This window comes from Ursus americanus, chromosome 20, assembly GCF_024610735.1.
Source record: "Ursus americanus isolate L20-20 chromosome 20, mUrsAme1.1.p, whole genome shotgun sequence".
Taxonomy (NCBI): domain Eukaryota; kingdom Metazoa; phylum Chordata; class Mammalia; order Carnivora; family Ursidae; genus Ursus; species Ursus americanus.
Genome location: NC_142146.1, coordinates 23,214,064 through 23,240,707, shown reverse-complemented (window position 1 = coordinate 23,240,707; position 26,644 = coordinate 23,214,064). Strand labels below are relative to the sequence as shown.

At 40.7% G+C, this 26,644-nt stretch overlaps 1 long non-coding RNA gene across 1 annotated transcript; it reads left to right on the top strand.

The window, feature by feature from the left end:
* Window positions 1-1,473: 1,473 nt before the first annotated feature.
* Window positions 1,474-26,289, top strand: LOC123788472 (uncharacterized). The gene is made up of 3 exons (XR_006778511.2): window positions 1,474-1,534; window positions 13,438-13,492; window positions 26,174-26,289. It is a non-coding gene; the product is annotated as an uncharacterized LOC123788472 (long non-coding RNA).
* Window positions 26,290-26,644: the final 355 nt, after the last annotated feature.

Below are 26,644 nucleotides of genomic sequence, written 5' to 3'. Positions count from 1 at the left end.
CTGTAGTTAAGAGCCGGTTTCTTGGTTTGTCTCTCTGTCTTCTTTTTCCTTTGCTCGTTTGTTTCTTAAATTCCACATATGAGTGAAATCACGTGGTGTTTGTCTTTCTCTAACTGACTTATTTTGCTTAGCATGTTGCAAAGACTTATTTTTTATGGCCAAATAATATTCTATTACATATATATTTTTTTTATCCATTCATCTACTGATGGACACTTGGCTGCTTCCAAATTTGGCTATTGTAAATAATGCTGCAATAAATACAGGGGTGCATGTATCCCTGTGAATTGGTGTTTTTGTATTTTTTGGCTAAATACCCAGTAGTGGGCTTATTGGATCATAGGGTAGTTCTATTTTTAACTTTTTGAGGAACCTCCCTGCTGTTTTCCAGAGTGGCTGCACCAGTTTGCATTCCCACTGACAATGCAAGACAGTTCCTTTTTCTCCACATCGTTGCCAAAACTTGTTCAAGTGAAGGTTTCTTAGACTCAATACTGAATGAATATGTTTGCTAAATCTTTCAGAATATTCATATAGTGGTCCAGAGAACGAGTATTTTTATGACTATGCAGACCATCTTACTTTAAGATTCAGAGTCTTAACAGTGTCCAGGAGGAGATGACTGGTAGGTTTACTTGTAAAAAGATATTGCAAAAACTTTGTGGAAAGACCTTGTGAGTAAAGACTGTCATTAGAGACTTGCCCAGAGATTAATTTTCAATAGAATTGTTACCGCTAACAACAGTCATCACTGAGTGGTAAACATTCACATGTTAATTTTTTCACATATTTATTTATTCTTTACAACAGTCAGATCTTATTATTATTCCCTCTTTAGAAAAGAAAAAGTGAAGTCCAGACAGGTTGAGTAACTTACCAAAGTTTGCACAGCAGAACCAGAATTTACACCCAGCCTGCATCCTTCTTCACTACTAAATGGCAGCAGGTATGTGTGTGGCTGACTGTGTGTGGGTTTCAGTGAACTCACCATAGTAGCCTAGAATCAGTTATGGTGAGCATATTTACAGCACAGAAATCAGTAAATGCTACAAATTGTAGCCATGCCCCCCTCCCCCCAGCACACTAGTGGTTGCGGACATGTATGGAAAGCTGGAACTCAGTACTGCAGGTATTCATTTGGGGAAATGTTAGTACTGTTGGAACGTTGTCTTGGTCTTTTCATCAAATGGGGATCCATTTTAGTCTGAATTGGAAGAGATATACAAAATGAGAGTTCTCATGATCATTAAATAATGGGATCTGGGAGTCTTTTCAGAAAATCAAGTGCTCACTGCAGGTATTTCATTTCAAGAAACTCTGAGAAGCAGTTTTTGTCCAACCACAATTCTGCTTATGCTTCTTCTGAATTTCTGAAACTCATTATTTGCATATTTATCATGGCAATTACACTTTGAATTCATATTGTAGTTATTTGTGTATGTGTATTTTCTCCCTATTAGCCTGCAAGATTCCCGCTAGAATGCACGTGGGATCAGCACTGCAATCCCAGAGAGCACCTAGCACTGTTTTCCAAGTGAGTTCAATGTTGATTGAATTAATGACTTTTTTTCTGTTTCAAATACTTCTTGATGATTTAGGTAGAGTGGTAAAGGAAACAATTTAAGAAAACACTTTATATAATTCTGAATCATAAGGATTTTCTCACAACAGACAATCCAATCTATTAGTCTATTGAAATCATGGATGCATTCATGACGTTTACTATTCTACCCTCGAAGATGTAACTTATTTATAATTTAATTTTTCTTGTTACAAGTAGGATTAAAAGACTGACTTTTTTTTGTTATAAGACCTGTACAAAAGTAACTACTGGTTTGTGTTTGTACATCTAGCTTTAAACCAAGTTTTTTCTTTTCTTCTGCTCTTTCCTCCTGCTAATTCTGATCTCACTAGTAGTTTGCAAGCCATTTTCCCCCGTAGGTAAATAGTCCTTTTAAATTATTTATTTATTTATTTTAAAATATTTTATTTATTTATTTGTCAGAGAATGACAGAGAGAGAGAGGACGCAGGGGGAGCAGCAGGCAGAGGGAGAAGCAGGCTCTCCACTGAGCAAGAAGCCCAATGTGGGACTCGATCCCAGCACTTGAGCCAAAGGCAGAGGCTTAACCGACTAAGCCACCCAGGCATCCCAGCCTTTTTAAATTTAGATTATAGATTCTGTTTTAAAAGTTTCTTTTTTGATATCTTGATGGTTTATTATTTAAAAATATTTAGACTCAATAAAATGGTTTTATTTTTTAAAAAATTCCTTTGATGGGGTGCCTGGATGGCTTAGTCAGTTAAGCGTCCCACTCTTGATTTCGGCTCAGGTCATGATCTCAGGGTCTTGAGTATGAGCCCCGCTTTGGCTCCACAATGGGCTTGGAGCCCGCTTAAGATTCTCTCTCTCCCTCTTCATCTGCCCATTACCAACCCCCCATCTCTCTAAAAAAAAAAATTCCTTTGATAATTAAATGTATTTGGACTACTATTTAAAATAGATACTCTTTAGAGTGGATGAAGGGGCAGATTTGGTCTTTTCCCTTGCCAATGATCAGTCTGCTTGCTACTCAGCTGTGTATCAGCAACTTTAGTGTAACCTGGGTATTCCATAGAAATGCAATGTATTGGGCCCCACCCCAGACCTATTGAATCATAATCTGCATTTTAACAACATCCCCAGGGATATTGGTTGCACATTAATATTTGAGAAAAGCCAATCAATTGGATCTTTTCCTGAAATTCACCCTGCTGCAAAAGCAGCTGACTATAATGTATTCTTCGATGCAGACCGCATTTTGGAATTCTGATTTATTTGATGGCTTAATGTTTATTGACTGCACCTGGTGTGCTAGATGCTGCAAAGAAAATTCGAACCACCCAGCCATTGTTCTACAGTTACTTTACTATAAAATAAGAAGATACAGGCAATTTACTGTTTTTTTCTTTCATTTGTGCTTTCAAAAAATACGTTACACGTTTGAAAGAAGAAAAGAAGTTGGGTCAGGGAAACAGAGTAGAGCCCCTCTGAAGGGGGTGTGGTCCATTGTTAAAATAAGAGCAGATGAGGGATGTTCATATCCACACATAGAAAGGAATTCTGTCAATCATCTCTGGTTGGTTGGGGGAAAACAAACATCTGGATAGCTGAATTTTGTGTAGCCGAGGTATCTGGATACTTGCTTGTATCTTCCACTTCTTCTCCAGATGTTTTTTTTGTTTGTTTGTTTTTTAAAGATTTTATTTATTTATTTGACAGGATAGAGACAGCCAGCGAGAGAGGGAACACAAGCAGGGGGAGTGGGAGAGGAAGAAGCAGGCTCATAGCGGAGGAGCCTGATATGGGGCTCGATCCCACAATGCCAGGGTCATGCCCTGAGCCGAAGGCAGACGCTTAACCGCTGTGCCAACCAGGCGCCCCTCTTCTCCAGATGTTTTAGCGTTGTGTTCACGCAGCTCAAGCCCATTGCTTTCAGACATTTCATGCATTTTTAGTAGAAAAAATTCTGAAGCATTGATTTTATGTCTGTATTCCATTCTTTATGAAAATTATAGTATTTTAAATCTCATATTTGGTCAGGTTTTGCCCCCTTGTGTAAAATTACCACTTTATATGGTGGATGTAGGAGACACTCTTAGTCACTATCCTTAAGATACGTTGAAATAAAAGTAAGAATTTTGAAGGGGTCCAGAATATGTCACCCCCAAAGATGCCACTTTGGCCTAAGGATTATTTTGAATTGAAGGCAGTTGAGAATCAAGAGATCAGGAAGAGGGTTTTTTTTTTTTTTGCCTTCTGCTGATGGGCCTAAAAGCAGGGCATAAATTACTCTGTGAAGGTGTCTCCCTCCCCTGTACCAGGAAAAAGAGAACAGCTCGTTCACAGCAGTCACACTGAGATGAGTCCTCACAAACCTTACTGCGATGACACTTCTATTCCATTCGTTTTCCTCAGACGTTTCTTAGTCACTTTCCTACAATTTATTGTTCCTCAAAGCCTAACCCCCTTTCCTTTGTTAAAATGGTGAACAAATCCTATCATCTAACTTTTTTCTGAAAACTTCTAGGCATGCAAAATACGAATACATCTGTATTCCTGTTCTCCGGTTGATTGTCTTTTGTCAGTTAAATTTGCATGCCCCCAGTCACCCAATCTAAGAGGGTACAGGAAGAGTTTTCCTGACTAACAATTTTAACTCTAATAAAACGTCCTTTTCAAAACTTCCATAGATCATTTTAGAAGAGGAGAGGAGGAAATAAAGAAGGATAGAAAAGTAGGATATGAAGCCTGTGGAAAAGCTGAGGCGTCAATAGAAATGGAATGAGAGTTTTTAGGAATTAGCTATTTAATCATGTGTTTCATCTAATCATTACTCAAGCTGTCAATGACTGCAGGCGTACTGTACGGAGAGATTATTATTGTCACACCCTAAGCCTGCAGTGAGGTCAACTGTTAGATCAATAACAACTCTGGTCCATCAGATAACGAATCTAAATGAGAATTGCCGCTGTTAATCAGGTATCTTGAAATCCTTGAAACGGGGCACTGTGATAAATGATTGCTGACTATTCTTCTCCCTTTAACCGCAGTGGACTTTGCTCACCCATATTTTTAATTAACTAATTTAGTTCAGGACGTTTAAAATGCGCAAATCTTTTCAAAATTTTCCCCAGGAGGTTATTCCTGGAGTAGACATCAGTAAGAATGTCCTTCTTTCTTTGTAGAGATATATTTGGCACATTTTAATTTTTTCTCAGAGAAATACATTTCCTAGGAAGACTACGGTTTCGCATTTCACTTAGCACTCAGTTCTTTACCTCCCAGAATGGTAGCATTTTATTTTTATTTTATTTTATTTTTTTTAAGATTTTATTTATTTATTTGACACAGAGAGTCAGCCAGCGAGAGCGAACACAAGCAGGGGGAGTGGGAGAGGAAGAAGCAGGCTCCCAGAGGAAGAGCCTGACGTGGGGCTCGATCCCAGAACTCCAGGATCACGCCCTGAGCCGAAGGCAGACGCTCAACCGCTGTGCCACCCAGGCGCCCCAGAATGGTAGCATTTTAAAATTCAGCAAAAACATGTTCTTTACGGTGTATTAAACGAAAGTCAAAGCTATGGAAAATTACAACCTTTGGTGCAAAAGGAATACCTTCTGTTTTTGTGAAGGTTAATTAGTAATGAAACTCCATCTTTTAGAAAAAAACACTGAGTTAAATTGGGGTTATGAGGAAGTCTTAACAAAAGATATTTTATTCATTAAAAAAGATGAAGATTTTGGCAGTTATAAATATTATTTAGTTTTATATTTTTGCAGTCTTGATCTTTTAACATGGATTAAGATCTGAAATTTCAAAACTTAGAGTTTGCATCTTCTCTATGACATTGAGAAAAGCCCATGCTATTATTTCTGTTAAGTCATTTTGTAACATTAGGGTTGCTGTAGTTAACAGAAACAAGCCCATTCACCCGCAGTTTTGCTTTCCCATTTATTTCTCCCATCGCTAGAGAACGGGACTGATGAGACAGGACAATAAAAACAATCTCTCAGACTTGACTGGTAAGTTAGCAAATACAGTTAAAATACTATCAGTTGTGCAGTGCCTCACCCGCCTGTAATTCCCCAGCCCAGGCCGGTTGGCCTGGGCTGGGGCCCCTCTGGACGATGGCAGTGGCTGGACAAGAAGTGAGGAGGGCACCGTCGGCAGCGAGGGGTTGGGGGAGATGGTGGCTCAGATGCAGCAGCTGTGCGGAGTCTGGACATCAAGCTGAGCTTCCAGGGGGCCCTGGCCGTGTACCCACCACGTAGCTGGCAGAAAATCATCCTTTCTGATGAAGGCAAGATGTATGGTTGGAATGAACTGATCGCCTGCTACATCAAGCTGAGAACAGGGAGGACCCAAACTCGCAAACACGTCTCTAGTCACATCCAGGTTCTGGCCCAAAGGAAATCAAGGGAAATGGAGTCCAAGCTCAAGGCCCTGAATGTAGACCAGGTTTCCAAGGACAAGGCTTTCCAAGGACGAGGCAGCACCACATTTACTGTCTGGTCAGGGATTGAAAGGGGACCCCAAAAGTGGCTCACCCTTGAAATACCCTCCTCCCAGAAAGGATCCCCCAGCTTTCTTCACGCTCATTTGGGGACGGGGCTGCTCCCTGTTAGAGGGGACCTTAAAAGCGGGGTAGTGAGCTGAAAAGATGGATCCTGATATTGGGACCTCACAGTGGTGTCTGAAAGGACAGATCACCCCAGAGCATCAGGGACTGGGGACAGGAGTGAGACAATCTTGGGGTACAGCACTGATTTCTCAGTCTAACAGGTACCCTCCCCCAACTTGCTTCTGGATATTCTGGAGGGCCTTAGATATGGTGGTTTGTCCCTCTGTTTTTTAGCACCGCCCCACCTCCCTTTCCCAATCTGCCTTTCCTTACCACCCCACTCTGTGACCCTGAGATCAAATATTGAAGTTTAACCCTTTCTGTGCAGGAGCAGAGCTAGATGGGCCCTGGAAATAGTTTTGTTTTAATATTACAAGAGATATTTCTAAGTGGGTATTAGGATTTTTTTTCTCAGCTGGGTAAACAGTGGGGTGAGGCTTTTAAATCTCATCCTCTCTCTATAAAAGACAGGCTATACTGTGTGGCCTCCCCTCACCCCCTGCACTGTGTTGGTTTGCGTTTTGACAGAGGATAAAACTATTTTACCAAAAAACGAAAAAACAAAACAAAATCCCACTATGAATTGTCCCAGCATCTCACTGAAAAATTTTCTAGGTACTGAGTCCAGCTTTCCACGTCCAGAAACCTTTTTATCTGTTCTGATGAGCTCTGTGTAGTTTCCAGTATGGAAAAAACACATTCATCTCTTTTGGTCATCTTAATTGCTAGATATTTTAATTGTTCTCATTGATGGCATTTATGAACCACCATTTCCAGTTATTTAGGGTAGCAAAACAAAGTATCCCAAAATGTAGTAGTGTAAAATAACAACTGTGAATCAAAAATTCAGAATACATAATGGAGATGCTTTGTCCGTGCTCCACAAAGTCTGCGGCCTCAGCTGGGAAGATTCACAGGGCTGAGCAATGGCTCAAATGAATGGGGGCTGGAATTATTTGGAAACTTCTCACTCACATGTCTGATGCATGGGCCAGGATGATGTAAGGGCTGGGCTCAGCTGGAGCTGTTGACAGGAACACGGACACGTGGCCTCTCCATGTGGACTGCACTTCTCATAGTGAGGTGGCTGGGTCCCGAGTGGGAGCATCCCGGAAGGGAGCATAAGGAGAGTGAGAGTTCTGCGACCCCGATAGAGCTGCGTGGCCTTTTGCGAGGTGACCTCGGAAATCACAAAATGTCACTTCTACTCTCCTTGGCCAAAGCTGTCACAGGTCTGCCCATATTCAAGGGAAGGTAATAGAGATCTCCCCTCCTGTTGGAGCAGTATCAAAGAATTTGTGACTGTTTTTAAAACCACCACAACACCCAATTCAGAGGGCTTTTTTTCCCTAAGACATTTTCCCCTACTAATTATCTTAAAAAGCAATAGGAGATATCTGGCACTTTATGGGGGGAAACCAGAGGTCAGTGCTGTGTTTGATGATAAAGCACAGAAATCTTATCAATGAGTTCCTTTCCCTCTCCCAATATTACCCAGTTTATCAGTCTACACACTGGGTTCCAGATACATGTTAGGGGGAAAATTAATTGCTAAGAGGATTTTATGTGAATTATGTTACTTCCAAGTTCCCTTATAGTCTGTCAGGCTGGTGCATTAGCGTTCTCTCTGATGTAGCCGTCAGTAACTATAGCTCTATTAGCTGTTCATTTGTGGCATAAAATAGACCCAAAACCAGAGGATTGCTTTTGAGCCGAGCCTTTGTTTCATGAATATTAGAACACAAATCAATGCATATTGACTAGGGTTGTGTAGATGAACGTGATAGCATTGCCCTCAACAAAATATCAAAAAGATGCATAAGGCTAGAACAAAAATAAGAAGCACTTAAGTTTTTCAAGATATTGAATTTTAGATACTGAGCTAATAAGTTCATTTCTTCAGATGCTTGAAGCTGTCTGAACGGATACTGCACTTTCTAAAGTACTTGCTTCTGTGTGGATGGTGGTGAGCAAGAGGCCAGAGAAGGATAATATAACTAATATAACCAGAGGTAACACTCCCACGACACTTTAACAAGCATGTATCATTTTTATTGACATTCAAAACAAACCTGTGAGGTAAGTTTTAACGTCCCAGATTTACCGAGGGGCAAATTGATGTCAGGGATTTTCTGCAGCATGTCTAAGGTCACTCGTTTCAATGGTGAAAAGACTCCAACTCCTCTGACATAATCGCTTTTGCAAAGTCATACCTGATCCTCCTTAGCCAAATTAAAGTACTCCTCTGTATTCTTATAATACCTTGAAATCTCTCCATATCCACCACTTCGTGTCGTAATTATCTTCTGTGTTTGTTTCTCCCCACTTGACTCAAAGGGAAGCACCTCGTCTCATCTATCTGTACCCACTAAGGATTTGAGCTAAAGTGACTAGCGAACGTTTGTAGAATGAATGCGTGATTGAAGGTCTTTTAACAGTAAAATTCTCTACTAACCCATGGTACATTTCAAGGAAGAAGTTTTCTATTGGAGTATGGTGAGGAAAAGCTGGTGTTTGTGGATAGGACAGACATAAAGACCTGTGAATCATTGGTGGTCTTAGTTTAGCTCATTCTCCAGAATACACCAGGAAAAGCAAAGGGCCTGTGTGCCTGAACAGAGTGACTTAGGGGGAAATATTAGGAATATTAGGAATTGAGGTCGAAGAGTTGACATAGTGGGGATCAGATCTTGTTGAGTCTTATAGGATAGAGAAGAATTCTGTTCTGACCAGACGAAGCTGTTGAGTGATCCTTTTAAAACCTATGATGAGAGTAGTAGAGCAGGACTGGATGAGTGGAAGCGGGGAGACATTTCATGACTGACTCCCTGATTGGGAGGCTATGGCTGCTTGGACAAAAGTGAGAAATAGTTGGATTTTGGGTATATTCTGAAAGTAGAACCAACAGGACTGGATTAGATATAGAGTGAAAGAAAAAGGAGTAAACGTGAAGCCAAGCTTATGGGTTGGAACAACTAAAAGAATGGAATCACTGGCAGTTAAGATGCGAAAATGTGTAGATGACACAGGTGTAGGAGTGCTGACAGCACTGACTCCATCTTTGGCCCTTCCTCTTGTTTATGCCAGTGCAATGACTTCCCTCAGGGCTACATGCCCTAGGCCCTGTGGAGGTTAGGGTGTGCCCTGACCAGAATGTGAGACAACTTGTTCTGATCTTCCCTAAGTGATGTAGAGAAGCCCCCACTTTAGGTAACTAGTAGAGGTGGCTGGTACACAGAAGACCCCATCTTAGATAACTACCCTGTGACCTCACCACCATACCCCTCACTCTATAAAAGGTGGGGTTAAAGTCTGGGTGTGGCAGAGAATAGTTGCATTGTGTCAGGATTGTTTGTCTGCCCAATCCCCTCCCCCTCAGGAAGTTACCCTGAATAAAACTGCATGTAAACGATGTGGAGCTGCTTGCTTCATCTTTCAGTCTTAAAGTGCCTTCTCAGGCTGGAGGATACATTATTGACCCTCCTCCACCTTCTAACATAGGTTTTGAGAAGGAAGATTATGAGTTCAGTTGTGGGGGCGCCTGGGTGGCACAGCGGTTAAGCGTCTGCCTTCGGCTCAGGGCGTGATCCCGGCGTTATGGGATCGAGCCCCACATCAGGCTCCTCCGCTATGAGCCTGCTTCTTCCTCTCCCACTCCCCCTGCTTGTGTTCCCTCTCTCGCTGGCTGTCTCTATCCTGTCGAATAAATAAATAAAATCTTAAAAAAAAAAAAAAGAGTTCAGTTGTGGACCGTGTAAGGCCTGAGGTGAATAGTAGACACATAAAGGGATAATTTAAGTAGGCTGTGTGATTGGAGTTTATGATGAAGTTGAGAGAGATGATTCTAGAGTTTAGGAGAGAGGGGTCATGTGGAACACACAGTGTAGAGATGGTAGTAAAAGCCAGGAGACAGAATGATATCACCAAGGAAGTGTGTGCATACAATAAGAGATCAAAGATTGAAGCTTGAAGTATTCCAGAAACCAGGTCCAGGAAAGATAAGGAGTCTGGAAAAGAGACTGATAATGAACTACCAGTGAGAGAGGAATATGACGTTTGAGCCCAAGAGAAGAAAGGACATCAAGAAGAAGGTGTGGCCAGACCTCAGTGCTATATCAAGTGTGCTGTGGACTGAGAATTGATCATTGGTTTTAGCAATGGGGAAGACATGGGTGACTGACTATATTAAGGCTAGTTTGGGTGGCATGTTGGGGTGTGAAAGTCTGATTGTAAGTAGTTCAAGGGAGGATTAGAAGGGAGGAATTGACACCGGCAATTATATATGATGTTTCAAGTCTTGCAACAAAAAAGATCAGTGAACAAAAGGGGAGGTGGGGTTCAGAAAAAGTAGTGGGGTGGGTTTTTTTTGTTGTTTGTTTTTTTGTTTTTGTTTTTGTTTTAATTCTAATACATATATGTAGGGTGCCTGGGTGGCTCAGTCAGTTAAGCATCTGCCTTCGGATCAGGTCATGACCCCAGGGTCTTGGGATCGAGGCCTGCATTGGGCTCCCTGCTCAGTGGAGAGTCTGCTTCTCCCTCTCCCTCTCCCCCCACCCCCTGATCCCTTGCTCATGCTCATTGTTGCTCTCTCTCAAAAAAATCAATAACATCTTTAATATATATATATATATATATATATACATGTGTATCTATCTCTACCTTTTAATGAAATGCAGTATAGGGTACACATCACCCATGAAGTATATAAAATATCCTGCTTACAAGTTTAAAGTCTTGATTAGATTAGGTTAAATACTTTTGTCAGTAATATTTCATGGGTGACGTTGTGCACTTCATTTTGCATTTCATTAGGAGACATTAATATGGGGTTGTCTGGTGATACTAAATTTCTATTTTTCTGTATTATTTGGTTAGGGTTGTAGCCCAACAGATATTTCTATTTATAAAGGCACAGTTTCCCCATTGCAATTAGCAAACAATCTGTGCAGTGATATTTTGGCACCATGTGGAAATTCTGTTTCTATATTTCATCTAATACCTAAATCAATTATTTAATTGGAGAACTTTAGATGATGATTTTCAAATTTATTGTTTTCCTCTACGTTTTTAGTTGGCTTTTTTTTTTTTTTTTTTGGTAAAGAGAGCTTTTTTCATCAACTGAGAATGGATCATACTTTTTCCTAAAAGCTTAATTCTTTCCCTTTAATTACCAATTAACAGAATAAGAAGTTACCTCAATTATGGAAAATGGCTTTTTTTTTTTAATGAGAAGGTGTGGCGGGGGTGAGTTGTTGTTATTGTTTGTTTATTCAAGTAGATGTAATAACAGCATGTTTACAAATTGAAGGGAATGGTCTAGTAGAGAGGGAACCATCAATGGTACAGAAAAGAGAGGGGAGAACAACTAGAGTAAGTCCTTAAGAGAGAGATGGACTTAGATACACAAGGAAGGGACTATATGAATGGCTCACTTCTTTTAGTGAATGAAGAGTAGATGGTTCTGATGCTGGTAGGTAGTTAGATGTATTTGGGGGGAAATCTGTGGAAAATCTATTCTTGGTGAAATACGAAGCAAGGCCAGGAATAGGTGCATAAAGGGAAGGGGTGATTTATTGTAATGATGAGTTCTAGGCAGGACCACTGAAGCAGTGGAGGACATAATTTATAATACAGAGGTGGTCAAGGAACTGAGCAAAGTGTTAGATCATTTATTCATATATTGACATTGCTAAGAAATGGTACAATAGAAATCTTGGGGAGAGGGACAGTGAACCAAGAGCTAAAAATATTAAGGACAGAGAGTAACCCATGGGCAGTAGATGACAAATAATGAAGGGTAGAGGGTAATTTACTGTGATAACATAAAATTCAAAGTCAAGAATATTTTAAGAGAAATATGAGAAAGAATGGTCCAGAAGTGATGAAGAGGAATAAGGACATCTTTCTACCTCCAGGTGCATTAAAAGGGACTATAAGAAAGCAATTTCCTTAGGGGAGAGGCAAATTTCTAAAACAATTTTCCAGCCATTTGATCACAGTGTGCTTTGGTGTAGGTTTCTTCATATTGTGCTTGGAGATTTTTGAGCTTGAATTTGTGGGTTTATCATTTTCATTGAATTTGGAAAATTTTGGGCCAAATATTTTTTCTGTCTCCACCCCTTCCACTACTTCTGGAACTCCAGTTACATATATCAGGCCTTTTGAAAGTTTCCCACAGCTCATTGATGCTCTGTTCTTTCTCTTTTTTCATTCATTATTATTATTATTATTATTATTATTAATATTTTCTGTGACTATGTAAGTTTACTAATTTTTTCTTCTGTAATGTGCAATCTTCTCTTGATCCCATCCAGCTTATCTTTCATCACTCACAGTTTCATCTCTAGAATTTTGATTCAAATCATTTTTTGTTATCTTTGGAATCTCGTCTACCACATAGTCTAGCTCCCTGAATATGTGGCATACCGTTATAATAACTGTTTTAGTGTTCTTGCCTACTAATTCTATCATCTGTGTCATTTCTGAGTCACTTTGGCTTGACTGACCTTCCTTTTCACTAGGTGTCATATTTATCTGATTTTTGCACATCTGGTAAGTTTTGTTCGTATATTAGACACTGAATTTTACCTTGTCGAGTGCCAGATATTTTTCTATGCCTATAAATATTCTTGAATTTTGTTCTGGAACATGGTTAAGTTACTTTTAAACAGTTTGATCTTATTGGGTCTTGCTTTTAAGGTTTCTTAGGTGGGAATAGGCTGTATTTAGAGTGGAATTAATTTTCCCCACGAGTAAGGCAAAATCCTCTGAATACTCTACAAAATGCCCAGTTATGAAGAGTTCTAGTTTGGCTGAAGGAGCTGGATGAAGGGATGGGGCACTGTTCCTGGCACTGAGTACTAGGCACATTTACTTTTCTTCCCTTAGGTAATTCTTTCCCTATCTTTGGATAGTTCCCTCACATGAATGTGCTGATTTAGTACGCAGCTAAGGAGGCACCATTTGCAGAGCTCCCCAGTTCTCTCTGGGTGTCATTTTTCCTTCTCTGATGTCTGTCCTGTAACTCTAGCTATTCGGTCTCCCTGGACCCACAGCTTAATTTCTCCAGCTCAGGGAGGCTGGTGTGTTCTACTTGGAGCCTCCCTCCTTGTACCATGGCCTAGAAAATTACTGCAGGGAGCAAGCTGCCGCTGTTATAGGACACACTTCTCTTGTTTTCCATCTTTCAGGGGTAATTGTATTTTGTTGCCTGATGACCACTGTCTTGAAAACTAGTTTCACGTATTTTATCTGGATTTTTTTTTTAATTGTTTCAGGTGGGAGAATAAATCCAGTCCCTGTTACTCCATCTCAGCCAGAGTAGAAACCCAGGTAAGGCTGTTGTTACAAGTCACCTATTTTTGTTGTTGTTGTTGGAGTAGTATATTAACATGACATGGATTAGCTAATCATCTTATCTGAGGGCAAGCAGGACTGTGAGGGAATAGGACTTGGAAAGAGTAATTCTGGGGAAGAGCCTGAGGCCAAAAGTGAGGGAGTATGTAGCTTAGTTCAGTGCGAGAGCATCAGCAGTTAAGAAAGGGTGAATATTACCAATCTCTACACTGATAGGGCAGCTTGAAGAAGAGCATCTACTTCTAAATCTTTAATCATTTGAAAAGGTGAAATTATTATTGTAGTAAAAGAAGTTGTTTGTTTTAAGATGTTCATGTGTCTTTTATTTGCCCACCTCAAATCTAGACAAAGATGAATAGCCTATGTTTTGTTCGTTTTAGTAGTAGCCTCTCTGCACTAAGAGAGAAAGCTTTGCAATTACAATTACAATCAATATAATACTTTCATGGTCTGTATCCATCTGCAAGACGCAGTTGTTATGAAATGAAGTAAATGAAGGCTTTAAAAGAGTAAGTAAGGGGCGCCTGGGTGGCTCAGTCGTTACGTATCTGCCTTCGGCTCAGGGTGTGATCCCGGAGTCCTGGGATCGAGCCCCCGCATCGGGCTCCTCTGCTGGGAGCCTGCTTCTTCCTCTCCCACTCCCCCCTGCTTGTGTTCCCTCTCTTGCTGGCTGTCTCTCTCTCTGTCGAATAAATAAATAAAATCTTTAAAAATAAATAAATAAAAATAAAAGAGTAAGTAAAAGAAGGTTAGATTTGCAGCGGTAAAATCTTAATATCTTAATAGAAAAATAATTACTGGTAGAAGTTCTTATGAAGGAAAACTCAATTACAAATGTTCATGAAGTGTTTCTAATGAACTGTTTCTGTTGGGATAAAGGACCCTGCCCCCCAAGCCCCATCCTTACACCTCTATCATTACCATCAAGCAATGATCTTAGGAAGATTAAATCAATCATAAAAACACATAAAGTAGCTAGATTTTCTTTGCAAACCTGAGTGTTGCACAAAAGGACTTGGGATCCTGTTATATTTACATAAGCAGAAGGCTACCTACTCAGGGACTATAAGATGTGCATTCTCTTGATTCTCCCCTGCCCACATTCCCTCAAAAACAGGGCATCCGACTCACATGTTACGGTTCACAAGTGAGAGCTGGGAACTGGTATCTTCCTTCTGTGACATAATGGACTATTCAATTTACTTTTTTAGTAGAGAAATGGGAGAAGGAAACAGAAACTAGGAGACAGAATTGAGTATAACACAATTTTATCCATGCATCGGTAAGTTAAAAATAAAAGTAAAAAAGTGAAGTTACAAATTTAAGCAGGTGGGATTGGTTTTCTAGCTCATGGTCCCAGCCTTGGTGGGTCCAAAGTACTTGGGCCATGCAGGTTGCCTGACTGCAAGTTGGCTGAACTGGTGGGTGTCACAGAATAGCCCCCCACTCCTACTCAGCAATGTGGGTCTCATTTAAGTGTGCAAAACTCCTGATGAAGCTGGATGCCACCTTTAAATCTGGGGATGTAGTAGCCAGGTGTGCTAGTGGGGAAAAAAAAAAAAAAGCAACAAAAGTAACCTGCTAGGGAGATTTTCCAATGCAGAGGTGGCCAGATCTATACAGCTAGCATCCTCCACTACATAGACAACGGGCTTTTCAGATGGGCCCAGTGAGGGCTACATCTCTATCCACATACAGCCTACAAGGCAGCATTCCATGAAACAGAGGCTGGGTTTGAGCATTATAAAAGTTGTATACTATGGCCTTTCTGGCCTGGCATTGACATTATTCATTCCATCTTCGTAAGAGTATTAAAGTTTCAAGCGTGAAGTCCTTATACTTGTTAGGGACCTGAGTTCTAAGCTGACCTGCTGGATAGTTGGTGGTATTATAATACCCCACAGACAGTGGCTGTAGTGGTATTAGCTCCTCTCCCAAGGTCTGTATATTTTGACACTGTTTGCAGGGAGTGAAACTCAGGCCTGAAAAGCTGAAGCATGCTAGAGTAAGCAATGAGACTAATGTTTCCTTCTCTATAAGTGCCTTGAATGTACCTAATGAAAAATCTTGATTCTGATAAGATCTTTCTTATATTTGTATTAAATGCTCACACAAGTTCTATGAGAAATGAAGGTTCAGTCTTGGATAGACTTCAAATGTCTAATTATTCTGAAAAATTGTTCAGGATATACATTTTACCAAATGCATTTCATACTCACATGCACACACGCACACACACACACACGCATGTGTGTGTGTGTGTGTGTGTATATATATATATATATATATATATATATATATATATATATATATATATATATGGATTTTCATTTAGTCCCTCATTCAGCAGTTATTTATTGAGCTTCTGTTTTTGTACGGTGCTAAATACTGGGGATGAGAAGATGAATAAGATACTCTCTGACTTTAAGGTTCTTGTATATGGTAAGGTATGATTGGAGTGTAATTTTTATTTGCTGTATGGATTTAGAAATTACGTTAGCTGCATTGATCAGAGTCATATAAAAGAAAAGTAGAGAGGATGAATTATGAAGTGAGTTTCAGACTGTCTTTGGAGAACCAATACTAACATAGATGTGAGAAAAGGGTTAGAAGTCATCTGTTTTATTAAGAAATTGAATTCTGACTTACTTTTTGCCTTCAGGGGCACAAGTAATTTGCTTTCCAGCAGTGGAAACAAATCCATGTTCTACTCTCCTGATTTTTTTTTTCCAGGCAGTTCCAATCATTTTAAAGTCATAACTGATGCATCGGCTGTGCCTTCATATCCCTGATGCCGCCAGAGATCACATCTTCCCTACGAGGGAGGCTAGGCCAGTAGTGGTTTTATTTCCAAGTTACAGATTGACATCCAAGCAGAGTAAGCCCCTCAGTCCAAGGTCACACGGCGACCAAGTGTCAGAGCTAGGGCTAGTTGGCTTCTGTGAGCAAAGCCCACTAAACATCTTCAACAAGCTGAAGTTTGCTCAGGTAGACAGTTTCCCAGAGTTGCCTTTGCCAATTTTAAGAGAAACAAACAAGTGTTCCTCCTATAAAAACTGGCCACCTTCTTTCCCCACTATGGAAGGCTGAGGATAAGCAGGGTGGGCACCAGAAAGTGGGTATGACATACCCAGTATTCTTGGCTCTTCCTTCAGAATGTGGTTTTGAGAGGGGAAAACATTCCCTGAGCCATAGATACCATAGAAGTATCCCGCTCCCTGTCCCCATCATCTGACAACAGAGAGGTAGGGATCATGTTTTCTACCTACAACTGAGGAAACTGAGTCTCAGGGGGTTAAAATCACCAGCTCATAGCTACACAGCTTGGAATGGCTTGTGTTTATTCAGGCCTTCAAGTGTTCTTTATCCTCTGATACTCTAGGCCTTAAAGTAGGAGTGTAGAAGGAACAAAAAATAGGGGTACTAGGTTGTAAAAGGAAGTGAGAAGAGCTGGGTAGATGAGCACTGATACAGAACGGCAGGAGGTCGGCAGGAGGGGGAGAGGAGGGGGAGAAGTTGGCTTGTGCATAGTATCATTGGTGTGTGTGACTATTTAACACGCTGGCTTCTTCATGCAGAGCAATTTTCTCTTTATGCTCTTCTTTCACCTTAGAGGGTATATAATTCTGTCTGTGTTCTTTTTGTGGCTATAATTACAGGAAACCTCTTAAAAATACAATTTACTTGAAGAGAAATTATTTTAAATTGTATATTTATAAAACATATTATCTTAGTGTTTAAGTCCTAAAATTAAAATTCCACCGAAGGCTTTTTATCCACAATTATAGCAAGGCTTTTCACATGGCTGATAATGTTTTGGACCCATATAGTATCTTTTTAATAAGGAGCTCAAATTATTCTAGTGGGTGGCTGCTTGGCACAGGGGTGAGGAGCAGACAGATTGCTTTTGAATCCTGGCTCTAGCGCAGCTGTGTGACCTTGGGCAAGGTTCTTAACCTCTTTTAACTCATGTACTTATCTACAAAATGGGGGTAATTTCTGCCACACCAGGATGTCGTGAGGATTCAATGACACATGTAATATGGGGTCTAACGTGGGGCCATGTGTAAAAGAAGAGGTCAGAAACTGTTAGTTTTCTTCCTCTTTCCTCCCCACAGGATGGAGGATTGACTTCTATCTTGTTTGCCTCATGGTACGGAGGGAGAAATAGAGACAGAAGTGAAGGATTCACCGAATTTCCCAGCAGAATCCAGTCCTATTAAATTTCAATTTGCGGTTCTAGCTACTGACTGTTAAACTTGGATTTCTAGTCAGGGAGGAAACCCTGTAGGAGGGAATAATCCTATTTAGGGCTTGTTGAAAGATGCTGATTCTGTGTCAGTTTGACATTTTCTGAGGTTCTGTGGGAAAAATAGTGGCTGGACATCTAGCTATTTCCCTGAGAAGCTGTGTGACCTTGGTCAAGTCATTTGACCACTGTGGGCCTGGATACTTTTATAACAGTTGAACACCATCTCTCTTCTAGGATTTACATTTTTTTCTTCTACTTTCATTATATATGTACTTGCCTGTTTCCACCATTAGACCCTAAGTGTGTGGCAGACAGAGATATATCCTGCTTCCCTGGCATTCCACACTGTGTCTCTTCTAGTGCCTGATACATTGCTAATCAGAAAAGCTGGCGTATGGGGCGCCTGGGTGGCACAGCGGTTAAGCGTCTGCCTTCGGCTCAGGGCGTGATCCCAGCGTTATGGGATCGAGCCCCACATCAGGCTCCTCCGCTATGAGCCTGCTTCTTCCTCTCCCACTCCCCCTGCTTGTGTTCCGTCTCTCGCTGGCTGTCTCTCTCTGTCAAATAAATAAATAAAATCTTTAAAAAAAAAAAAAAAAAAAAGAAAAGCTGGCGTAGGTTTTGTATGATATGGGGTGATGGTGTCGCAACTCATAGCAAAGTAATGAATCTGTTATGATAGCTGAATACACACACACGCATGGACTCACACTCACATACACGAACCCACTCAGGATACAGCCATCAAAGAGCATAGCGTGACCACTATGGTTGACTATGTCCTTTACAAACAAGCTTTAAGGTGAAATCTTCCAAAGTTCTACTTCTGAGAATTATGAAAATAGCCCTTGTCAGATTTGTTTGTTTGCTTGTTCATTGTTTCTCTTTCCTGCTAACACATGAGCGCCATGAGAACAAGAACCTGTTTGTCTTGTTCTTCACTGTATCTAGTGTACGAGAATAGTGCCTAGACGTGGTGAGACTTCAACGTATATTTGTCGAATGAATTATAATGAATAAGGAAAAAACCATCACTTCTTCAGACTGTGTGCCTGCAGGGCAAGAGTACCAGGAAGATGACCAGATCCTAGCCATGGTTACAACCAGATCACTTGTGCAGACAAGTTACTAGATGCCTGTGAGGAGAGGGGCCTGTTGGGACTGTTACGGGTATTGGGGTTCACAACACCTGTAAGTGGCCCCCTCTATGAACCTAGCAGTTGGTAGAAATAGAAACTTGATGTAATAACTCTAAATGAGGATGACAGAAGTTACATTTAATAGCTCTAAACCAAGTTTATAGAAGCAGGTAATGAAGTTGTTTTTCTTTTAATTTTGTCTTCAATTTACCTCCCACCCTGATTGAACCTAGACGTTGCCTTCCTCCTGCCCTAAGCTTTTCTAACCTCAGACTGTCCTCACTCACGTCATCTCTCATATCTTTTCATTTACTTTTTACTCATTTGTCCAATTTTTTTTCTCTTTTCGCCCCAGGCCACATTCCTTACTCTTCTATTCATCCTGTGAATAGGAGGGGCCGCACATCTAGGATGCTGCCCTCTTTCTACCCCCAACTACATAAGCTCCGCTGGCCCACACTAAGTCTGCAGGATAAACTCCTTCTCTATTTCTGCTGCCTAAGGCACCTGGGAATTTTGTGTAAGTTTCTCCAGCTCGGCATTTAATTTCATGTTACTGACATAATCAGTTATTTCAATGAATACAAGTTCCAGATGAATGCAAGTCCACAGAGGAACCAAGATTTGTCTAAACTGCTGTCCTGGAAGATTTCACCCACTGTACAAAAGAAAGTGTTTGCGGTTCTCCTGACTTTCTCCCATTTTTCTTTTTTCTTCCTTATTTGCAAAGGAGCTCCCACATTCCTTAGAGCTTCTAGAAATGAATCAATTTAACCACATCTGTATTTGTCAAAGGGGTGACTGCAGCCATCATGTACTTTGACTGGCTCTGGTGAGAGATGTTTTCAAATAATTCATTCTTACCTCACAGGACAGTCGATTTTGCACCTTTGGGGATTCATGATTTTGAAATCTTGAAGAAGTTCCAATTTAATTAAAACTTTGGGAGAGGAGAAGTAATAATTAAGATATTAAGCAATGGGGCATAAAAATAATATTTGTGCTTTCATGCTTCTATAAAGAAGCCTTACCCATAATTTCTACTCACATTGTTTTGCTTAACATTGTAATATAAACATCTTCCATGCTGTTACATAGAAATTCATAATGATCATTTTTGGGGCCCCTGGGTGGCTCCATAAGTTAAGAGGCTGCTCTTGGCTCAGGTCATGATCCCAGGGTCCTGGGATTGAGTCCTGCATCAGGTTCCCTGTTCAGTGGGGAGTCTGCTTTTCCTTCTTCCTCGGCCCCTCCACCCTGCTCATGCTCTCTCTCTCAAATAAATACATTAAAAATCTTTAAAAAAAGAAATAAAAAGGGGCGCCTGGGTAGCACAGTCGTTAAGCGTCTGCCTTCGGCTCAGGGCATGGTCCCGGCATTCTGGGCTCCTCGGCTGGGAGCCTGCTTCTTCCTCTCCCACTCCCCCTGCTTGTGTTCCCTCTCTCGCTGGCTGTCTCTCTGTCACATAAATAAATTAAAATAAATAAATAAATAAATAATAATCATTTTTAATGGCTGCGTAATACTCCATTGGTTGGATATACCATTGTTGATTTAACTATTTATTCCCTCGTTATTGATTGCCTTCAGCCTTTCCTTAATCAGTGTTTTGATTATCTTTATGAATGTGCTCTTCTTCATATTTTGTATTTTTATTTTCTAAATGATAAATATTAATTAGGAAAAGAACAAGCAATGTTGAAAAGTAAGACAAGAGCAAAAATACCCATTCCAAATTTCACCAGCCTTAAAGAGCAGTAATTAGTATTAGGTGTGAATGTAATTCCAGGTATCTTTCTATGCTAATATGGAGATTAATGGAGATTCTGTTGTATAAATATTAGATGTCTAATTATCCTCTTAAAATGTGTTTCCTTGTAGCTCCCTACCTCTAGATCCAGGAGGCTTCTGTTTCAGGGAAGGAGGGCCTGTGCTTAATGAGTGTCGGCCCTGGCCCTGTGTTGGAATCACCTCATGAACTTAAAAAAGAAATAAATAATACAGATTCTGAGGCACCTTTCTCAGAAATTTTTAAAGGTTTCAAGGTAAATCCTTCAGTGTTGAGTTTCAATGCTAATATTTCTTTTAAAACCACCATAGCAAAACAATAGTTTTGAAAGCTAGATGGTGTTGAGAAAGGAATTTTATAACACATCAAAATCCAGGCCTAATGGACTTGATTATTTGGGTGGATTATGGGGAGAGAAACAGTAGGTAAGTGAGAATAAAAAGTAAGTGTATTTGTATTCTTTGACGAAACCCTTTGAGACTGGATCTCAACATGTCAGGGTAGCTTTAGAAATATCCAGAGAAGCAGTGAACCTCTGAGGACATAAGGTCTACTGTGCCAGTTTCCTGGGAAAAAGTCAGAGGAAGCTCTCTTTTCCTGTGAGAACTTTAGCCTTCAACTCACTGTTACTTGCCATGAGGCTGGGGAGCAATGGTACAGAGGCAAAAGGCAGAAAAATGGATGAGCCTGGACAGAGCTCCCAGTTCCCCACGTTGTATGCTCAAAGGCAGAGGTAATATTCCCGAATACCCTGGGGAGGGGTTGCAACAGAACCAAGAGAGCTAAGGGTCTTTCAGGGGTAAGAGGCAACAGGACCTCAGATAAATGGTTAGAACTGTGGACTTCATCCATGGTGTATGCATGAGTGTTAGCTCTTCCCCCCTCCAAAGGCCAGTCTCACACTGGCTTGGTGTCAGTGCAGGGAAAGGCAGAGATCAACGCTTTATAGCATAGAGTCTTCAGAGACACCGGAAATTTGAGAACTTCATTTTCCTTCCCTTACACTGCCACAAGGCCATATAAGCCATACTTGCTATATACCCAGGTACCATCTTGGAGAACAACAAGGGAGAATACAACCTTAAATATTTGAGCATTTAGCTGGATCATTCAAGCTGGGACTAGATAGAGACCAGCACTGTTTTCATTACTGAATCTCACTGAGTAGGCCGGGTTTTGGCAGTGGAACTGTAGGAGACACCTGTTCACTGCCCCACAGGCTGGTAAACTCCTTGCACATGAAGAACGTTCATTCTGTTACATAGCAATCATTTTAACCATCAGCAAGATGACTTCTGGGGCTAGCTTCAAAACAGTACATGTAAAGGTCGAAGACTTTTATAAGTGATAATATTGTGACTCTTTGCTTGGGCCCATCTGTAGCTGTTTATTCATAATCTTTTTAATGTTTAAAAATGCCTAAAATATTCACTAGAGATGAGAGAAATAGATGTTTTTGGCATTTGGCTTCTGTAAAAGCCACAGTTTTCCTTAATATCTTTCTCTATGCCTCAATCTGTCACTTTGGGGTCCAGTTTCTAATGCGCTAATGTTCCAAGTGGTCATACTTCTTAAAAAACACCAACCACAGAACTGCCAAAGTGTCTTAGCTTTATGTCTAAATGACATTTTGTCGTTACAGTTATTACTATTATAACTATTGAGAACGAGGGTTATTGTCTTAGCTACCCTGGGAAATTTCAAAGATTTAAAGAGGTTGGACTTCAGAGAAATTCTTCTCCTTCTTAATCCTTCACTGGTTACAAACATCTGTGGGCCATATAGTTGTTTCTTGACATCGTCTGGTAGATCAATATGATGCTTTCGTGCCCTTTAGATTAGAAACTTCTAGCTTTAAATCCCCTAACCCACACTTTAGGATTAGCGCTAAAGTTTAACACGCAGTCCATGACCATTCAGTGCTGGGTCACACTTCACAGGTCACATCAGTGATTACTCAGGTGCAATAGGATCTTGGCAACCTTAAAGGGTAAGCCGTGGGACCTCCCCGTTCTTCAGTGGTGTCTGTCTGCCCTCCCTCACCGAATCAGGTATGAAGTGTGTGTCCGTGTAACAGCGGCATGGCAGACAAAAAGCTGGCAGGCAGGCATTCAGTTTAAACTTTCGGGGTGAATGGAGGGGAACAGTGCACTGACAGCCAAAGCTGTGATGGTCTTTTCTTGCAAGTTTCTGTTTGGGTGTAAAAGAGTACAGGCCGGCTACGTGCAAATCATCCTGTTCGGTGCAGAGCACAATGTGAACTGTGGCTACTTGTGTGATTATGGCTTTTGGTTTCCTATTGTAAAATGAGCCAAGTACCTTTTGTGATAAAGTTCAGATCAGTTCAATTAGTGAGTCTGTGGATTGTGGACGGGGCAACTTGTCAACACGGTCATCAGAGAAGAGACCGGAAGGCCGAGCATCTAGACCTTGAGATGACAATATTTTCCTCGCCGGAGACCTATAAAATTGGACCCTGGGTTATCATTGCTTTGTTTTACTGCAACACATTTTAGAACATGCTGGGCACATGATTCTTTAGAGTTTTTACAAATTCAACTCTCTGAAAGATATTATTTGATGGGGTCACGAAAGATAGCATTTGTATATACAGATACAGCATGTGCATTTCAAGGCACAGAGACAAGACAGTTGACTTAGCATGGGTTTCGTACATAATGTACTTTGCCACATAGATATGTTTGCTAATATTTTCCGTTTTATTATTTTTATGTGTTGAATGGCACATTGATCTGGATATTGCAAAATTCTCTTTATATTAGTAATCTAGATATGACATATTTTTCAAAGATGGCTGTACAAGTATATATGTGTATACATATAGATATAGATATAGATATAGATATAGATATAGATATAGATATAGATATCTCATGCCACATATTATTTTTATAACATGACTAACATTCCTTATGCCAAAAAGGGAAAATGTGTTTCCCTTGAATCTGGGCAGGGAGCTTATGACTTCTCTGACAAATCGTGTATACCAGAAGTGATGCTCTGTGACTGCCAAAGCTAGGTGATAAAAAGAATATAGCATCTGCCTGGCTCTCTCCTGGTGGGATGCTTGCCTTTGGAACCCAGCTGCCATGCTGTGAGGAAGCCCAAACCATCCCATGCAGAGTGATCACATAGGGAGGTCTGCATGGAGTGGAGGCAGCGTCCCCAGCTGACACGGAACAGCAACGGCTACATGTGAATGCATGACCCTTCCAATGATTCCAGCCACAGCCTCGAAGTCTTCCAACTGAGACCCCAGATAGACATCCGGGAGCAAAGACAAGTCTTTCTTGACCCACCAAAACCATGAAAGAATAAAATCGTTATTATTTTTTTTAATTTTTATTTTTTAAAGATTTTTATTTATTTATTTGACAGAGAGAGAGACAGCCAGCGAGAGAGGGAACACAGGCAGGGGGAGTGGGAGAGGAAGAAGCAGGCTCCCAGCAGAGGAACCTGATGTGGGGCTTGATCCCAGGACTCTGGGATCACGCCCTGGGCCGAAGGCAGACGCTTAACAACTGAGCCACCCAGGTGCCCCCGTTATCATTATTTTAAGCCAGTATGTTTTGGAGTGATCTGTTATACAGTAATTGGAACATGAGGTTTTTTGAGGGTTTGTTTTTGTTTTTGTTTTTGTTTTGTTTTTGTATGCTACCTGGAGAACTGTGGGTTACCCCTGACCTCTGATTTGCATAAATTTCCCTGTTCATATGGGGTGAATATGTCGACAAGTCCTCCGGCCATCTACCCTCCTACATGCCTAAGAGGTAAATTCTTTTTCATGCTTCTACATTCACATGGGCCTTTTCCAAGAAACTTTACTTAAAATTCCTGGGTTGCTTTGGATACCATTTTTTCTGGGATCCCTTAACAATCTGTCAACAGTGATCACACTGTGCTATAATGACCAGTTTACTTGCCTTTTCTTCCTGTTAGACCCTAAGTCCCAGACAGCGAGGGTTCTTTGTCTCCATTTTTGTCTTGATAGCACTTAATACCATTTTTGGCACATGGTAGGTGCTTAATAAATTCTTACTATAGAATTATGCAATTAGGACATAGTTTGTCCAGGCCTTGACTCAGAGAGCAATGGAAGAGAGGTGAAAGAGTTTCCAGACGTGGGATATCATGAAATAATATTTCTAAGTGAAATTCTAGATGGGAGATTTTAAATAATGTCCCGAAGAGAAGTTTTCCTTCTCAGAAAATGTGTAAAACTCTAGCTGCCTCCAGAGAACGTAAGAGTCATTGTTATGAGTGGCATCTAGAGGGAAAGTGATCTGTTTAACTCTTGGTGGGCTGTTCCAGAAACACTGGGTATCTTATAAGACAGCATCACTGGGAGCTAGAGACAGCAGATAGGCTAGGGAGATTAGAGTCCCTTCTCTTGCTTTCTTGACTTTGGGGTCAAATGTAGGGGAAGCCTCCAGTCTTCACTTCTTCATCTCAATAGTTCATGAACTCCGTGTCCCTCAGATGTCCCTGGAGATCTTGTTATGAATGCATTTCCCAGGCTTCAGGTGCAGAACTATGAGGCATTAGATCTTGGTTGAGCTTGGAAGGTTCATTTTTAATAAGCTCCCAAGTTGACTTCAGATACTGAAGTAAGGGGACTGTACTTTGAAAAAAAAAATACACACACACCATGGTAAACTGAAGAATAAAATTTTCTTTCAGATACTCATGGAAACTGGGACTCAGAAACTTTGGAAGGTACCGGCACCAATTTTGGAAGCCATATACAGAAACTTGATCCTTGAATTTCTAACTGGGAGTATGTAAAAGATTATCCTAGAAATTACTATAAATAAGTGACATTTCTGGGTTGAGTTTAGGATTTAGTTTAGTGTCTTGGCGATGTGTAGCATATTAAGGTTCGCAGTGAGAACAGAGGTGGATCCTGAGTACATTTCCTCTCTTGAGTGCTAAGTATTGATCTCCCAGCTCTCCTTTTGCATTGCCTCTAGCCCTGTGTAACTATTTCTCTATTATCTCATGACCTCCCACCCCTGCCAGCTGCACCTTCTGTTTCCTCCCAACCTTATGTTCCCTTTATGTATTAAGCCCAACCTGACAATTTCCAAGGCAGATTTATCACCAGAAAGATGTGACTGTGGTTTCCAGGATTTCGACCCCATTCCAGGGGACATAAATAGCTTTCTGAGGTAAAGGACTATGACATTTACCACAGCTGCTTTTATAACATTTGGCTTTTAACCTCAAACATTGAAAGCATAATAAAAAAAAAAAACCCAAAAACTCTTCCAAGTCAACTGTAATTAAACGATACTTCAGCTCTGTCTTTAACGTCCATGGAACTGGCCTTCTGCTTTGATGGTCAATGTACTCAGCAAGTGTCACAGTTTCAAATGGCTTGATTCCTAAGTGGCTGCGTTCCCCTCAATATGGTTTCTTGTTTTTATTTAATGTAATTAGTGATTTTTTTTCCCCAGGCTCATCTGAGAAATGTTTTGGAAGCAGCACCTGACCCATCTGTCTGTCCTGGCTCCACTATACTACCTGCCTTGACCAGAGTCTGTCCACCAGCAGGAGATCATATTATTACATCGAAGAGGTCTGGAATCCACTTTCAACCCTTTGCATTTACCTAAGGTTCGCGTATATGAAGGATATAGGGATTTTTTTCCCCTGGGGGGGAAAAAACCAAATAGAAAGATGAAGAGGAAAACGAGAAATTGAATTTGTTTTTAAATGCAGAACAGTCTGAGGGCATGTGGGTGTATCGAGACAATGCAGAAAGACTGGTTCTTTCCTGGAGCCTGGGAAAAGCTAGTGTGCAGTCACCCGATGGATTGGGGAGAACTGGGGAAGTGATAACAGGCCGGGCAATGAGACCATAGAAGATCGGCCAATAGATAAGAGTTTGTCTTTGCATTTGTATCGAGGTATTTTGGAATGGATAC